Genomic DNA, 15,929 nt, shown 5'->3' on the forward strand with positions numbered 1-15,929 from the left:
TACCTAGAGAGGAAAACCAATTTGCCGATGCCTTGGCAAGATTAGCCTCAATGATTAGGATTCCCACAGAAATCGAGCAAATGCCTCTAACTATTGAAAAAAGGCACAAACCAGCATATATCCAGGCCATAGAAGACGACGACTTAGTCTAAGGCGAAGAAGAAGAAGAAGAAGAAGAAGAAGAACCGTGGTACACGGACATACTCAATTATGTCACCAATGGAGAATACCCTCCTCATGCTGACAAAAGAGAAAAGTGAGCATTGAGACTTTTGGCTTCTCAATATGTACTCATAGACAACGAGCTACATAAAAAGGTACCTAAAGGTCGAGCTCTCTTATGTATAGGAAAGATGGATGCACAAAGAGTAATGAGAATAGTTCACGAAGGAATCTGTGGCACTCATGTAAATGGCAAAATGTTAGTCCAGAAAATAATGCGAGAAGGATATTATTGGACTACAATGAATAGGGATTGCCATCAAACGTAAAAAGATGCCCTAAGTGCCAAATTTACGCCAACTTACAACATGTCCCTCCATCTTTGCTCTACACCTACACATCGCCATGGCCATTCTCAACATGGGGAATTGACATAATTGGCAAAATCACTCCCCCGGGAACGGGAGGCCACGAATTTATTCTAGTAGCAATCGATTACTTTACAAAGTGGGTCGAAGCGCAATCATACGCTAAACTCACTGCAAAACATGTAGTACTCTTTATCGAAAGAAATATCATCTGTCGATATGGAGTCCCACATGAGATGATAAGTGACAATGGAACTCACTTTCAAGCCGAATGTGAAGAATTGCTACAAAAATATGGCATTCAACATCATCATTCTTCTCCTTATAGACCTCAAGCAAACGGAGCAGTCGAGGCAGCTAATAAAAATTTAAAGACTATCATCGAGAAAATGACTGAAAATTATAAGGATTGGCCTGACAAGCTTCACTTCGCATTGTGGGGTTATCGCACGACAATTCGTACATCAACAGGATATACGCCATTTTCCTTGGTATATGGAATGGATGTCGTACAACCCGTCGAATTAGAAATACCATCTCTACGCATCGCGTTAGAGAGTAAACTCGATGAAGTTGAATGGACTAGGGCAAGATATGAAGAATTGATTCTACTTGACGAGAAACGACTAGAAGCTCTACATCATACTCAGTGTTACCAAACTCGTATGGCTAGGCATTTTAATAAGAAGGTCAAGACAAGAAATATCAAAGTAGGAGATTTGGTATTAAAAGCACTAAGGAAAAATGTTTTAGACCCAAGGGGAAAATTTAGACCTAACTGGTCTGGACCCTACATTGTCAAAACAATCCTGTCTGGTAAAGAAAAACTAACTGATATGGATGGCAATGAATTCTCAAACATGACAAATCTTGACCAACTTAAGAAATACTACCCATAAATGACTTGAGTAGGATACTCAAGAGAGCTACGTTCGGCCTGATTCCTTAAGAAAGGATACGTAGGCAACCCTTTACGGGTGCGACCACTTTATTTTTCGACATCTCCGCGTTCCAGATTTAATTAAAAATTCATCATAAAATCGGCGAATTGTTGGCGTCGCAGAACAGAGCCTGGCGCCAACCAGAAGTCATCAGCGCCAGCCGATGGAATTGGCGCCTGGCGCCAGACTCCAATGGCAGGCGCCAAATGCCAATGACTGGCGCCAATCTGGAATTAAGACCTGGGCGAATTTCGGTGTTTTTTAGAAAACTTTCGACTTCCGTACTCGAAGAATTTCTGGAAAATTGATTTTTTTTTTTTTTATTTTCATTGCTTTAATAAAATAAATTTAAAGTAAATAATTTAATTGAAAGCTAAAATTTCATTAATAAAATAAAATTACATTGTTGATGGAATTTAAATAAAAACTGAAATAAATTAACTTTAAATAGAAATAACAATCTAAGTCTAATAAATCTAAAGCTAAGCAATGCTCTTAATCTTTCTTTTCCTTTCTAGCTCTTTTCCAATTCTTGTCTGCTTCCTCCTCCTCATCCATGAATTTAGCTAGTAGGCATCCTTTAGAGGACCTACATTCAATTTTGGAGTAGATGGTCTCCCCTTCAGCTAACACTCCATGCTTCTTTTCCACCCAAGCTTTTTTGTCTGTGGTGTTAGCTTTCCTTTTTTCCTTTGTCTTTGGTAGTATTTTTCTCCCTAGGCATTGCAGGTGTTTTGAATTAAATTCTTGCACCTAAGCGTTCCTTGGAAGGAGTCACTCTGTCACCTAGACGATTCTTCACATCGGTTCTACCCTGATCAATCGAAGATTTCTTCAGCAACCACTTCTTTACATCATTGGGCAAAGAAGGAGGAACCTTTTGGGTAATCACTTCCCATAAAGGTCTAGCGCCCCAGTAAGCATCAAATCTGTCTACTTCTTGAGAAATAGGGTACTCAAAGGGAGGACGAAGATCTCCGGAAGGAATATTCTGAAGCAAGCCGTATTGTCTTTTTACCATGCAGGGATAATAATAAGTTACACGAGACAAGCTTGGAAGACGGCAGAAAGGTTGCTTGTTAACACCAACCATCCTTTCTATTTTCCACCATGGGATGACCCACTTTATAGTAAAATCACGTGATTCAAAGACTTTTCTCCACCCATGGCGTCCAATTTTAGGGATGCGCTTCTTCCTTTTCACGAAGCAATTGGGAGTATATTGTTCAATGTCGTCCGGAGGGCTAATTAATCCTAGCCTTTCCATTAGCCACATCTGTAAAAAATTGCAATGCAAATAAATTATTATTACAATACAAAAATATATATTTTGATTTCTGTAATTAAAAATATTATTTTTGTACCTGTAATAAAATTGGAGAGCCGCGAAGAGGCGCTTTTGGGTCCCTTTTCAATTCGTCTAAACTAATCATAGTCTCTCCAACTATTAATGGCATTGGATTTCTCCCTGATTCAATTTGTTCTAGTACAGTGGTTATAAATGATTGACCCTCATTATTTTTACCACTACTAAGAAAAAATTGGTTAAGCATGCAAAATAGGAACGCCCTTCTTCTATATATATGAAAAGATTCAGGAAGAGGATTATCAAAATAATAGCGTGCAAATTCTTTCAAATTCACTATATTGCAATCTACTATTTTTGATAAAACCCTTTCTTTAAATTAAAGAAGCGCTCAAAATCCTTATAATAGTATGCATCTATTCTAGGGATTACTATAAGGTCTATCGCAGGGAAGCCTAAGATAGCACCAAATTTCTCCGGCAAAGGGCTAATCTCATCATACCCTATTCTGAAACAATGAGTATCAACATTCCAAAATTCTAAAGCGGTATGTATGAAGTCTAGGTCAAGATCTACCCCTTTGATGCCATAAATTCCCCCCACGTGAAATAAATCTAATTCTTTTCTCTCCCTCGCATTAAGAGATCGACACCAGTCATGAGTGTATTGGGTAAAGGTCTTGGTGATTAAAGACATGATTATTGTTTTTCTATAGAAGAGAATTATTTGTTCGCTGGAATTATAAGAAGAATCGACTGGGCAAGGGGATTTTTATACAGAAATTGCGAGGAATTTTAATCAGATTAAAATACAGCATCAGCGTCAATTGGCGCCAGCCGCAAGCGCTTGGCGCCACACGCTAAGTGTAGCGCCTAGCGCCAGGTTGCCAGATCAGCCGCACGTCCTCAACTTGCGTTTTTAGTATTAAACTCGAGTCGGTTATTGACTTTATGGCTCTGTTTAAACCTTTTCTATCCTTTTTCCTAATTAATTAAATATAGCTATTATTTTTTTTTAATTTTTATTATTCTTTTTGGACTTTATTTTAATTTCCAAACACCCGACATTTCATTCGATTTTTTCCTTTTTTATTTTTTCTTTTTGGGGGAGAGAGTCGGATACCCTCCATCAATAATAAAAATGAAGGAATTTTTGCGCAAAATTGTTGTCACACTTTTCTTGCACACACTAACATACACATAATAATAACAATCGAATAGACTCATAATGGCATAAATATACAAAATGTGTCTATAAATAATGAGTCTAAGGCAAAGTTCTATAAAAAAGTCAAAATAAAATATACACAGGAACAAACTACGGCGCCGGAGGACGTAGGCCCATCATGTTATAAAATTGCGCCGTACGAGGAGTCACTTCTCCACCGGCTCCAGCTCCAGCTCCAGCTCCAGTCTCCGCAGGGAAGGAAGACTCAATATAGGACCACTCCAGCCAGGATCAACTTGAGGCTGAGGCCGCGGAGGCTGCTGCGATGACGAGCCAACCTCGTACATCCCACCACCTCTGAAAGCCGAGGTAGCCTCTCCTACCGGTGCAGCGTGAACACCCTCAGAAGAAGATCCCGAGCCCTCTGCAACACCAGCTCGAGCAGCCTCAGAGCGACCGCCTCTACCCCCTGACAAAGTGCGACGACGTCTCGAGCTAGACCTCGCTGGATCCCTCCGCCCCTCAAGTCTCGTGCGGGTGTGAGAAGCGATAGGCTGGCCCTGCAAAAAGAGTTAAATCAGAAACAAAGTAAAATTGAAGCAGCAATGCAAAAATAATGAGTAAAGAAAGGATACCTCTCGGATGACGTCATCCCGACGGCAAGTGGCCGCATTCCTCATCCGGTCGAGCTGGCTCCGGAAGGCATCTATGCATCGTGCCATCGCCGAAACCACCTCGCGTGAAAACTGTCAGAAAAATAAGTCAGTAAATATACATGATATATGAAACACAAGATTCTGAAAAAAAAAACTAGGCTTACTCTAGTCTGGTGGCGAGGAATCGACCGCTCTACGAAGCGCTCGCCCTCGGGAGCCGGAGAAATCATCTCCTCGATCGGCCCGTACATCGCCTGGTAGTGGATGGACATACCGGGTGGCACGAACTCAGCAGCACCATCCTGATAAAACGGAAAAAATCAGTAAAGCATTACTTGGGGGCTACTTAGTGGAAAATAAAGCTAAGAAAATCTTACCCTCACATCCTCAGCCGGAACAGGGGCTGGAGCTAATAAAGGTAGTAGCTCCTCAGCATAAAACCGCCCGAGGATCACATGGGACCACCAAGGGGTACCAGCTCCCTCAGACATGCTCGACAACCGCGCCTCGTCGAACATATGACGTGGTGGAGCAGCAGGAACAACGAAGACATCAAAAGAGTGCTGTCTAGCAACCCTCTCTCCTAAGTACGCGACCGCTCCATAAGTCCCCAGAAAATAGCGAGGCTCAACAGAGTACTGTGCGGCTAATCCAGGGACTGTCCAACCGCCCCACGGCCGGCATACCACCTCAGGTCCCTATAAAAAGCATCAATCAGGCAAGGATATATCTAAAGCACCGCAGAAAAGCAAGATGAACAAAAAAAGTCGTACCGAGATGATCCGGCTCCGGACATGTGTAGTGGACATGTCCACATGGTGGCCGCCCCAAGAGGCGCTCACTGGAAATCCTCGCGGCGATGGTCTCGCCGGCGCAACGGAAGGAAAGTACTCGTAGAACCAGATCTACAAAGAGCTAAAAGTGTGAGTAAAAGCTAACTAATATGCAGAGCTAAACTTTATAGGGAATAAATGTTTACCTCTACGACCTTCCAAAACGCAGACAAAGCAACGTTCGTCCCAAAGGACCGGTGACGACACGAGTCCCTCAGCGCACGAACGAAGTCAGCATAGGCCAAGCTGGCCCAGTCATAAGTCTCGATCCGCTGGAGATCACGGACAGCGGGAAGATAGTAAAGCAACGCTCTACTACCTTTGTCAGGGGAGAATGTCCCTGACAACATCAGCACAAAGATGCGCACCCGCTGCTCTCGGGTGGTTGCATCGTCATCAAGAGCCGCTGCCAGCGTCGAGCGGCGAATTCCCCTAGCACTAAACTGAGTCGTCTCGACCTCAGCTCGGGCCCGAATAGCGATCGGTCCCAACAGCTCCTCGACCTCCGAAGAGAAGACGTCGATTCCACTGTCAAACGGCAGTGGCACAGAAGTAAACTCCAGTCCTGTGATGAGACTGAAGTCCGTAGGGGTGACCATCATCTCGCCCGAGGGGAAATGGAAGGTGTTGGTGGTGTCCCAGAAGAACTCCACCAAAGCGCGCACTACATGATGACCCCCGCTGGAGGCGACCATAGCCTCAGAGGTCTCGAACAAAGTAGCAAGCCCGCAAGACTCCCATAGGAGTCCCGTCTCAAGATCCCTGGCGATGTACATCCTGTACAAATCGCCTAAGCCATCACAGCCAGAGCCGTGATGCCGTGTCCTCCCGAGCGCGATGCCCTGTCTCACCCTCTCAGAAATGTGGTGGACAGGGGCGAAAAACAAGGTCCGCTCATCCCACTCCGGAAGTCGACCAAGCGAAGTGGAAGGTGTAATGTCATCCTCTACGGGCTCATGCTCCCATCTAGTGTTTCGGGACCGTGAACCCGAGCCTAGTTGTCTAGCCATGCTACATTGTGCAGAATTATCATGAATTAAGGTTCTATAGTATCTAAGGTTCGTCTAGCCGCATGATACTATGTTCGCAAAAAACAGAGTACGTAGTACTAAAACAGAGCACAAATTCAAATTGAACATGACAGCATTTTTCAAGCAATTAAACAATTTCTTGCAACACTATAGTGATTATTGTGACAAATTGAGCAAGAATTGCTAGCAAAAATATCAAGAACAAGCCACATTGTTCTTCACGACCTTAAGAGGTCCAACAATGGCAAATTGCTCATTTCTTCACCAAATTGAGTCAAACAAGTTTCAAATTGCTCCCAAGGCAATAGACAAACATAATCAAGCAATTTCATGGCATAAAATTTGACAAACAAAGCGAATTGAGCATTATAAGTTTCGAATTTTCATGAAATTCGTGAATAAACATGCCAAGAATTCATAAAAACTGATGTGAGTTTGAAGAAAACTTACATAGATTAGGAAAATAGATTAAAAGAGCTTGATTTGCAACAAGTTTGAGCGAATTCGGTTGAGAAACGAGCAAGCAATGAGCAATTGAAGTTTTGAACTTTCTTCGAGCAGTTTCGCGACGAACAAAGCAGCGAAATGAAGAGGAAGGGGGTATTTAAGGAAATCCCCGTGCTGGCGCCAGGCTCTTCGCATTGGCGTCGCAAATTTGGCTTGGCGCTTGGCGCCAATATCAGCGCCTGGCGCTAACGCTAAATAGGTGGCGCTGATGGTTTTTCAGCGACGCCAAAGCACCCAGCCACCTGGTGAGGTTGTGCTAGCCTTCTGCAACGTATTTTTGGGTTCCTTGGTACGCCAGTTAGCCCCTCTAAGCATTTGACATGATTTAGTAATCGGCTTGATTACATAAAGTGATCGACCTGATAAGAGATCGTCTCACTTAGCTTAAAGCGCGTAAGCATTGGCTCATTAGCAAAAAGCACCGACATATAGGCTCAAAAGCAAAAGAGCACCGACATATAGGTTCAAAAGGAAAAGAGCGCCGACATACGGGCATAGCGGGAGCAAATTTCAGGCGAACTTTAAAAGATCGACAGGCGTGGATCTTCAGTAGTTTCCTTTGGAAAATTATCGCATCAAATGAAGATAACTTCAAGAGAAGATATCTTTGACAGCGTTCCCTAGCTTGCGGAGAGTTGTCACAAACAACTGGATTCGGGCGAAGTTATCTTTTATAGTATTCCCTAGGATGTGGAATATTATCAATGCGGATGAGGATTGTTTCAAGAGAAATAATCTTCGATGGTATTCCCTAGGATGTGGAATATTATCAGTGCGGATGGGGATTGTTTCAAGAGAAATAATCTTCGATGGTATTCCCTTGGACGTGGAGTACTATCATTGCGGAGGAGGATCGTTTCAGGCGAAGCAATCTTCCAAATTGGAAGCAGTTACAGGCGTAGTGGTTTTCAAGCGGGATGGCATTCTCTAGCTTGCAGGAGGTCATCAAAACAACAGTAAAGCGACGGCAAATCAGTTACTTTCAGAGACGTGTGCTCGACGATGCAAGATACGCGTTTCTTAACTCTTTTATCTGTTTAACTAATGCTAGTTTTGCAGGTATCGGCGTTACAAGAGTGGTTTAGGATCGCAGAACGTTCTGAATCATTCTCCGTCCCTATCGCTACTTTGACTTTTGTTTTCGAAACTCGCATTTCACCAAACTCAGTCAAAGTGGGGGCTTCTGTAGACACCCATTTGTGTCTCCCCAAAACCAAACCCAGTGATGAGTACCTTTCGCGTCGAATCATAATAGAATGAAACGAAAGTGTGGAAAGGTCTAGTGTTGCGGAAAGTTTTTATTTCTTTTCTCTTCTCTCTGTTTTTGAAAACTTATTTTAAGAAAACTGCCAACCCAGTTTGGTTGGTCCATGATATGGGTCAAATAGTAGTGTAGTTGGATGGGGCTTGCAAAGACCTTTCCAATGATATATTATAAGCCCAATTCCGATGAATATTGAGGAAGTTATGGCCAATTTACTAAACTGGGCCCGATTTGAGCTTTATGTACGGCCCAATGATCTAGGGGAGGGCCTAATATGATTTATCATTCCTAATGCAATTAGGAATGGTTTTAGTCTTCTAGATTCTTCTAGAAGGTTCTTTTCATTCCTAATTCAATTAGCATTGATAAATTGACTTTTGTTGACTTTTTAGAGTTTTAATCAAAATCAAATAGCATTTTCGAAGAAATTATATTATTTTAGCCTCTAGTACGGTAAACTTATCGGATTTTCGAAAACGCGTTAAATTTAAGCTTGGCGTCTGACCCCAGGCCTGGCGCCAGGCGCTAGCCATTGGCGCCTGGCGCTAGTGTTGGTGCCTGGCGCCAGCTAGCCAGGGTTTGCGCCAGCCCTGTTTTCTGAGCGTCAGACTCTGTTTTGTTTAATTTATCTTTTTGGCTGATTTTCTCTATAAATATCGTATTAAAAACTCCGTTTTCATTCACCGATTCTTTCTAATCAATTCATTCACCAATTCTCAAGATTATTCACCAACAACCAATTCTCATCATTCACGAGTTCTCATCTACAATCAGTTTTAATTAGCATTCTTTCTTTCAATTCTTTCTTACTTTGCTTTTTTCATACAAAATTCCGCATTCACAAGATCCAGAAACACCTAGCCATATTCGAAGTTGCCTTCGCTCTAGACGTGAAAGGTTTAATTTCTGAGGGTTTAGTCCCAAATCTCTCTTTCAATTATTTAATTTAATTGTTTGTTTATTATTTTCCTTGAAGTTACTAACGTGTGTATTTTGTTATTAGAAAGAGATACGAGGCATCAAAGTAAGTACTTTATTGATTTAATTGATGTTATGATGTAGAGATCATGTTTACATTGTTATTATGATATTCCTAGTATCATGTCTAGGGTAATTTTAATATTGAATATGATTGTTATGATGCTTCATACGGTGTTCCTAATATTTATGATTGCTAGTATCATGTTAGGGTTAAAGATTTGATTTTTATTGCTTAGTGACATGCTAGGGTTTGTTATTAATCTTGTTAGTATCATGCCTACGATCTTGCTATTATTATGCTCTAATGTTAACATGAATATGATGATGATTATAATTGTTATAATTTATGATGATTATGAATATTATTATTATTATTTTGTTTATGATTATTATTATGATATTATTTATGTTGCTTGATATATTATTTATTATTTATTGCTTGATCACGCCTTTATGCATGTTTAAAGAGAATTTGGTACTTGTAATCACGCTTAATAAGATAATTAATAATCTTGTTAGGGTTAATTATGATTATAATTTCAAGTGATCGCCAATAATAGTTTATTTGTGCATTAATATTCAACCAACATAGATAAACAGGTATAGGGTTAATCCTATTGATTGCATGTTAGTCAGAAAGCGCACATGAATACGATCAGAATAAAGTAGAGGCCTATTATTAGGGCAGGTTCAATCTCTTTTACGTTGGATTTGTACCATCATCCCCGAACCCTTATTTGGTTCTAGACCTTATGGAGTCGACGATCTCTTGGATCGTTAAGGGGTGTAACCTTCATCCTATGAACGGTTTACAAGTTCCTTAAAAAACTTGTTGGCGACTCTTTTGCTCTATCTTCTTCCCTTTTTGATGCCACCGTACTTTAGTGTATGATCATAGTGGGGTTCAAGCTAGTGGGATCATAGTGGGGTTCATCTTGCATTTTGTGGTTGGAAGAAGAAAAACCAGTTTAATTATGAGGTATGCATATTTCAATTACATTATCCCTCTGTTTTGATGATTTATAGACAACTTTTATTATTAAGATGAAGCATGTTTTATTATCTACAATTATTTTAAAAGTTTATATTGAGATAAATATTATCAATCTCATATAACTGATTTTCTTTGTGTATAAATCACATACATTATTCTAAGAGAAGCATATAGATAGTGTGAAAGTACAATGTTGCTTATTTTGCTAGCTTTTTGTAATATTACGATCATAGGTTTGGGCATTTATAGAATTAAGTTTTGAGCTTTTGAATTGTTGATTTGATGAATTTTTAATGTCGTAGGTTTAGTTTTTGTTAATGGCATTTGGCAAAATTGGATTTAAATAAGTATGGAAGCCATCGATTTATGCTTACCCAGTATAAATTTGTCAACTTTACTAGCTAAAAATGCATTTTGAAGCCTAAATTTGAGACCTTTTGATCCATTATTGCTTAGAAAGTCTAAAATAGTAAAATGTGTTGGAATGGTATGCAAGGCTTACAAAATATTCCACATATGAGAACAATAAGTTGGGTTGATTGTGTGTCATGGATTATGAATTGGTTCTATGGATGACGAAACAACATCTGGCAAATGAGGGGTCTATGGATGACGGATCAAATCTGGTGAACAATAAATTGCTGGATTTTTCTTTTTGATTGTTGTTTTTATAGGAAGTTAATTTATTTAATCAATGTTATTTTGTGCTGAGTTTGAGTTATTTTGATGATGTTATTAGAATTAATAGTATGTATATTGCTCATTTGTTTTGGAATTGATATGATTTGTTGTTTGGGACATACAGCAAGTGAGAACGGACACAAGCTGGAGGAGGAGAATAAGAATGCTTTAGTGGATTCCAAAACCGAGGTAGCTGTTTAGAGTATTGAAGCGTCTGTTGATGATCAGGTGGTGAGGAAGGCAATAAAGAGGTGGTTCCTCAAGAAGTCAGGAGGTTACTGAAACTGAACCTGTGTGGTTACTGAGGATGAGGAGAAAATTGATTCCAAATATGGTGATTCGGAAGAGAAGGATGCTGAGATACCTTCATCTTATAATGCTCCATTGGAAGGTGTGGAAACGACTGCCTATGAAGGTGCAGAACAAGGTGATGTTGCGACTAAGCAGCAATATCCTGATTCTGGTAATAAAAGCATGACTCGGAGGATTGAGATTCCGAATTATAAGGTGACTTTGAGTAGCTTTTCTTTGTAGCATATATTACTTACTCCGTATTATTTGACTGGAATGAGTGATCATGTTTTAGTATTACTGGAATGAGGTTGGTCATTAATTCATTATTTCTTAATTTTACCTAAAAGAGTATTCAACTTTGATAGGATTAATTGAGAGTAGTTATTTGTTCACAAAACAAAAAAAAAAAGAAAAAAAAAAAGAAAAAAAAAGAGTAGTTAACTTGCTGATGAATTTCATTGATGATCCTGCAATGTTTCAGGTTGGAGTTCTCATAGGACAACATGGAGATATGATAAAGTATCTACAGTTGTATTCAGGGGCCAGGATTCAAATAACAAGATATGCAGAAGCTGATCCACGATCTGCAACTAGGCCGGTTGAACTTGAGGGGACACTTCAAAGTTTAAACTAGGCTGAGAGTCTGATAAAGGATGAGGTACGGTCGTTGCAAAGATTATTATGTTTTCCTTTGTTTTTTAGAGGTTTTATTGATCAATTAAGCTTTTTAATGAAAAGCATGGTAAAATTTCCTATAATCTAGCAGTTTGTGTGAGCTCAAAGTTGGATCTGTAGAAAATTGCATTTAGTCATGATAATACATCACTTACACTGGCATTATTATATTCAAAGAAAGCCCAATCTTTAGACAGGATAAGGATGATGTACTGGCTGAGCTGTAATATGATAAGTGATGACCACTGACTGCTGTCCAGTATATTGGCGGAGACATTTTCGCAAGACTTTGAATTTTGTCCATCTAAAGCCAGAGGAATAGTTGATCCTCACTCCTCACCTGTTGGAAATTGACAATAAATGAAAGTTTCAGACTAATTGTAGTGTGTGCATGTGTCTAATTGCTATGGGTCCCCTCCATGCGCTCCCTCTCATATTTGTAGGTTTTTTTTAACTCCTTTTATATATATATTGCAAGTTGACGCTGGAGGCTCACCATCCCTTGTGGTTAGGGGTTTTACTACTGCTATTACTTCTCGATCATTAGAAAATGAGATACCTGTTCCCGCTGAAGAAGTAATTTAAGCTTTACACTCCCCCCCCCCCCCCCCGAGTAATTCTTAATTGTATAACTACTTTAAAATGAATAATCTATGTAAAAGAAATTCAATTTTGAGTAGTCGAAACTCAAAAGCTAAGATTGGGAGATGATAGCCTGTGAAATCTATGTAAATATCAAAATCATGTAAATCATAATGGCAAACATATTCATTGTGCACTGCAGGGATATAAATATTATTTCTTGCTACTTTGTCCTTTTCTTCTTTGCCCCATGTCCCTTTCTCTCTCCTTTATGTTTTCATCTCAATCCCTAACTTTTCAAAATTGCTGATTTCAGTCTAAAATCCATTGAAGAATCTGATTTTTGGGAGAAAATGGTTACCAAGTATGACTTGGCAGAAATGAAGTGATTAGAGAGTCTCAATTACCAAGAAGTGGTTATTCTTACAGGTCAGGGTTCTCTACTTCTAACTCTTGCTTAATTGTTTGCAGTTTTACATTTGCTTTGAAATAACAGATACTAGCGTCTATTATGTTTCATTCATTTTATTTCCTGTTCCATTTGATTATTTGAAGGTTTTTTAAAAAAAATATACTACTACTGGGGTGCAATTAGTTTAAATTAGCGCTTTGTAAAAACATAAGAAGTGCATATCATATTTTTTTGGACTTTCTCCATTGTTCTGAATGGTGTAGAGTGTAGGTCTTATATGGTTATATGATTCTTTCGCTCTTTCTTTGTCTCTATCTCTATATGGGGCTAATTGCACCTTGCTTTGTTTGTCCTTTTGTTTTTTTTTTGGGGGGGGGGGGACTTATTTTAAGTTGTTCTGTATTTTCGGGATGTTAAGCGCTCAAGTAACCTGAAAATCTTGATTTTCTAGAAAATAGGTAGATTGGTTGTTTGCTGATTGCTTTTTATTATTCATCCTTTGAAAATTTTAGTCATTGTTGCTCAACGGTTGAAAATTAACAGATTTGGAGAAAGGGATATGCATTTAACAAACAAGCTGAATTTGGTGTAGAATGAAATTGGAATATATATGAAGGTCAGATTTGTGTCTCTAGAGCTATATGTCAATATAATTATCAGGAAAGTACAGAACCAAATGTGATTGATATAATTATAGTTGGTTAGCTTTTGATTCAAGGAGTTTGGTTTTCAATAATTATACAAGTTTAAGGATCTCTTGGGAATGTGAGCTTTTTATTCAAGAAGTTTTGTTTTAGTAAACGTTATGACGTGTTTGGTGATTTTATCAGAACTTTTGATGATTTTTATGGAGGAATTGGGGTTGATGTTTCAGCTGTGACTTTTAGCTACGTAGATTTTGCTCCATCCAACCCCACTTCACATTGGAATGGAGGAATTCTTTGGGTAATCCTTTTCTTTAACGAGATTATCTAAATAACAGTAATTTAAGTAAAAAAAAAAGTAATAATGTTGTATAGGTAATGATTTGGCAGATCTGTGATAGAGCAAGTGTGTGTGTGTGTGAGAGAGAGAGAAAGATAGAGAGAGATTTGGCAGATATGTGACAGAGCAAGTGTGTGTGAGAGAGAGAGAGAGAGAGAGAGACAGGGAGAGAGAGAGAGAGAGAGGTAATGATTTGGCATATCTGTGACAAAGCAAGTGAGAGAGAGAGAGGTAATGATTTGGCAGATCTGTGACAAAGCAAGTGAGAGAGAGAGAGGTAATGATTTGGCAGATCTGTGACAAAGCAAGTGAGAGAGAGAGAGAGAGAGGTAATGATTTGGCAGATCTGTGACAGAGCAAGTGAGAGAGAGAGAGAGAGAGGTAATGATTTGGCAGATCTGTGACAGAGCGAGAGAGAGAGAGAGAGAGAGAGAGAGAGAGAGAGGGAGAGGGAGAGGGAGAGGGAGAGGGAGAGGGAGAAGGGGAGGGGGAGGGGGAGAGGGAGAGGGAGAGGGTGGGAGAGAGAGAGAAAGAGAAAGAGGGAGGGAGAGGGAGAGGGAGAGGGAGAGAGACAGAGAGAGGGAGAGAGACAGAGAGAGGGAGAGGGAGGGGGAGAGGGAGGGAGAGAGGGAGAGAGAGAGAGGCTCTATTAATTTAATAAAGTTTTGGATGAAAACACTCACTATTTTTTTCTCTCTTTCTGATGCAAGCCGAGAATAATTTAGAAGTAGAAAGATTTTAGAGTACAACTAAGTTAGAGAGGTCTATCCTCCATCATTACATTAGATAAGAAATTCGAATTATTGTTCTCTGAATCAAAACAATAATTTGTGGAGTCACTTAGTCTACACTTCTTAGCTATAATTACATTAGATAAGATTTGTTGCTTTATTGCATCCTCTGAGCTCATAGCTAATTTGAATATTAGGCGAAGCCTTCAGCGGTTCCCTACATTGTTTGACAATAAGCAATTTAACATCTTTAATTTGATCCTCTTGCAGAACCCTGTTAATTGCTTGTTGCGAGTCAAAGCAAATTTGGATGGTGGACTAGCCATTTGATTCAATAATAGAAAGCCTAATATGAATTGCCTTTAGCTCTCCCTAAATAACCGATGGAGACCAAGGCTTTTGTTGGTAACAAAATATCCAGTTACCATTTGAGTCACACATAATCCCTCAGGAGACATCACATATCAGTTTCCACCGGTCCTGCCTTGGTGGTGACCAAGATAGAGATGAGCTAAGGTTGGTGTTTGGGAGGGGTATGTTGTCATCCCTTGAAGTGTGGAATTCCCAAGCTTTAGCTTCAAGGATGAACTTATCTTGCGGTTTTTAAGATTGGTAGAAAATTTCTTCATTTCTATTAATCTAAAGTTTCCATATAATTAAAGAGAGGGAAATCAAGCAATCAGAAGGGGTCACTATTGTTGAAAGTCCGCCCCCCCCCCCCTCTTATTACACACACACCTAAATAAGTAAAAGGAAAAGAAAATTAAGGAAGATCTTTAGTGATTTGTAAAGGTTTTAATTCCAAATAAAGATTTGAGAGTCGCTGGTGTTTTACTATCCTAACACAGGTTCTTAAATTCACACTTTGTATAGTGTTATTTTTGGTCAATCTTACCATCTTTATCCGAAATAAGCCATATTTATTTGATCATTCAAGTTAACCAACTATATTTGCTAATTTGCTTGGGAGTGTGAGGATTTAGGTATATATTAAAATATAAATTGGTTAACTTACAAAATTGAATTCAGTGATTATTGTGTTGTTGCTATTATAGTTTACATTTTTTTTCTTTTCTGAAACAGTTATTGTCAAGTATGTAGCATTTATTTGATGGCCAGTATTTCTTATTGCCTAAAAAAATTTTCCAACAAGTTTTGATAACTTGGGGGGGCACACGCTTGACATTGCATCATAATATGGTAATGTCTCTAGATTTCTACATAACTTTGTGCATCTGTAAATGATCCTACTGCTACAAACTTTATTCAATTTCAGTCCTACACTTCAGCAACTTTTCATTGTTAAATTTAACACTGAAACTTTCAGCATATTATAGTGTTTTCTTTAATTTTTTTTGTT

The 15,929-nt window shown here is 39.2% G+C and overlaps 1 long non-coding RNA gene across 1 annotated transcript; it reads left to right on the top strand.

Annotated features, from left to right (window-relative positions):
* The first annotated feature begins 11,362 nt into the window (after positions 1-11,362).
* Positions 11,363-13,759, top strand: LOC145626837 (uncharacterized). Its single transcript, XR_014111096.1, has 4 exons — positions 11,363-11,398; positions 11,667-11,843; positions 12,759-12,871; positions 13,398-13,759. It is a non-coding gene; the product is annotated as an uncharacterized LOC145626837 (long non-coding RNA).
* The last annotated feature ends 2,170 nt before the right edge of the window (positions 13,760-15,929 follow it).

Source organism: Chenopodium album, chromosome 4, assembly GCF_948465745.1.
Source record: "Chenopodium album chromosome 4, dcCheAlbu1.1, whole genome shotgun sequence".
NCBI classification, from domain to species: Eukaryota; Viridiplantae; Streptophyta; class Magnoliopsida; order Caryophyllales; family Amaranthaceae; genus Chenopodium; species Chenopodium album.